Source organism: Pinus tabuliformis, chromosome 4_2 (assembly GCF_031772625.1).
Source record: "Pinus tabuliformis cultivar Carrire ecotype Pingquan chromosome 4_2, CPIR1, whole genome shotgun sequence".
Lineage (NCBI taxonomy): Eukaryota > Viridiplantae > Streptophyta > Pinopsida > Pinales > Pinaceae > Pinus > Pinus tabuliformis.
In genome coordinates this window covers 388,170,044-388,172,956 of record NC_142304.1, presented here as the reverse complement: position 1 = coordinate 388,172,956, position 2,913 = coordinate 388,170,044, and positions in this window count along the sequence as shown.

Here is a 2,913-nt window from a genome sequence, read left to right as displayed (position 1 = left end):
TTTCTTACCAACCCAATATGAATGCTAGACATGCTAGATGGTTGGCTACTCTCAGTGAGTTTGACTTCGAGATTAGGTACATTAAGGGAAAGGATAACATGGCTGCAAATGATATTAGTAGAAGAGTACATGTGAATCATATTGCAGCATTGACTTCTTATGGGACAAACTAGCAGCAGTGAATCTTTTAGGTAGGACAACAGGATGTAGGTACCAAAATCTTAAGCACAAGTTACAGAAGCAAGGTACAGGTGATCATGATGTGGATTATAATCTCAATACAAATGGTTTGGTTAGATTTAGGGACATGATCTATGTGCCAGACAACAGTAACCTCAAGAGGATTATCTTGAGGGAATTTCATGTCAAGTCATATTTAGGTTTGACAATAGTTAAGAAATTCTACTATTGGTTGAATATGAAGAAAGAGGTGGTTGAGTTTGTTGTGAGATGTTTGGACTATCAGTAGGTAAAAGCAGAGTGTAAGCATCCAGGTGGTTTATTGCAGCCGATTTTGATTCCAGAGTGGAAATAGGAGGTCATTTCCATGGATTTCATTATAAATTTTCTGGGGACATTGAAGTAGCATGACTCCATTATGGTTGTGGTTGATAGGTTGACCAAATTATCTCACTTAATTGTGGTGAAGTCTACGAACTCAGCTAGTGACATAGCTTAGATTTTCATCAAAGAGATAGTGAGGTTGCATGGTATTATTAAGAATATTGTATTTGATAGAGATGCCAAGTTCCCCTACACATTTTGGAAAGAGTTGTTTGCAGGTCTGGGGATAGAGTTGGATTTTAGTACAACTTATCATCGATAGAAAGATGGATAAATAAAGAGGGTCAACAAGATTATTGAGGACATGTTGAGGATGTGCATCATGCATGAACAATGAAAGTGGGAAGAGTATCTTCCAATGGTATATTTTTCATATAACAACCAAGCATTAGGAGTCCTTGAAGATGAGTATGTTTGAGGCACTTTATGGGTAGAGTTGTAATACTCCTATCAATTGGAGTGACATAGTGAACAAGGTATTGATTGGACCGAATATGTTGGTAGAGATGGAAAAAGAAATGCAGGTTATCAAGAGGGATTTAGAGGCAACAAAAGACATACATAAGAGTTATGCAGATCAACATAAGGTATTTAAGAAGTTTTAGGTTTGGGAACATGTGTACTTGTGCATCAAGCCCAAGAGGATCTCCTTGAGGATTAGATCATGTGCCAACTTGGAACCTCAGTATTGTGGTACTTTTGAGATCCTTGAGAGGATTGAACCAAATGCTTACAGACTTGCACTGCCTCCGACAATGAAATTCCATGATGTTTTCCATGTTTCATTACATAAGAGATATGTGAAAGATGTTGATCATGTTATTGACTGGTCTGTATTGTATGTGGAAATAGAAGGAGAATTCCATCTGGGACCTTAGTGCATATTGCAGGGGAAACAACTCATTATCCGGAACAGAGTAGTCGAGTAGGTTGAAGTGCAGTGGAAGCACTTTGGGCCTGATGAAGCTACATGGGAGATGGATGATCAGATGCAGGATATGTATCCTTCATTATTTCATTTTTTAAGCAAGCGAGTTCTTGATATATGAATATGTATATTTTTATGTTATTGTAGATACCACAATGAGATGTGTTATAAAGCTCCAATAAGAGGTATGATTTTCATATTTGTCATGTTGGTCATGGTTTGCAGTAGTTGTGCCTTTTAAATATTGCATCGAGCTATGTTATAAAGCTCCATGGCTAGTATATCTTATTTTCAACAGTTTGTTGGTCATTGGTGCCATTGAACACCGTGGATGGTGTTCCCCCATGGGGGAGGGGTTTGTAACAACCCTTGGTTGATTTTCTATGTAAAAAAAATAATACCAAGGTCATGGGACGCATATTCCAAGATAAATGTTGGGAAAAACATAGTGACGGGTATCACTTATTACTAATTAATGGCTATAGAAATTGGCAAAGCCAAAGTGGCAATAACTGGAATTTTATTTATGAAATAAATGAAAATAGGAGAAAACACATATTTGCATGCGAGGGAAATTAAAGGGAAAATGAAGAAAATAAAGGCCTTAATGTAAAAAGGCTTTTGAGGATTAGTTCATAGCTTTTTCTAGTTTAGATTTTTGGTCAGTTCATTTTTGAAGCTCTCTTCTATTCTCTCATTCTCTCATACTCTTACACACTTAGATAAATATTGGAGCATGCTTGGATTACTCTATTATTCACTTGGATTTGGAGAAAGAAGAAAAATGAAATAAGGAAAGCACAAGGGATTAAGTGGATCAACAAATACAACTAGACTATTTTGTAAGTAACAGGTTTCATTTGTGATTTCCTTACTGATTTCTGGATGCATTGTATATTCATGTGATTTTCTGGTTATGTGATGTCATTGGCATGGAGATTTTCTTGGAGTGATAGTGGTTTTATCCTTGCCTTGCAATTTCCTGGATAGCGATGGTGTTGTGGGTTTTTTCCACCTTTTTTTTTTATGCTCATAATTCCTTATGGTTTTGGGTTGGAACAAACGATCTAGAATCCCTAGAACAACTTTGGTTTAGTTACTAGTCCTGCAGCCTAGGTTGGGAAAAATGATCTAGATCCCTTAGTGGGTTGAATTAATAGTCCCTAGAGTCAAGTTGGATAAATTCTCTAGAGCCTTGCAAGGCTGTGGGTTGAGTTACTAGTTCCTGGAGCCCTGGATAGCTTGGATAGAGACCAAACTGGTTGGTGTTTGTGATATTTGACCATGGAAGTGGAATAACTGTAGTTGAAGGTTGAGGTGGTTTGGCCTCTAGAAGCCCTTTTTTGGTTTTATCTTGGTTTACTCCATGAGATCCCACATTCATGCTTGGAATATGGAACACAGGTGATTCGCTGAAAGAA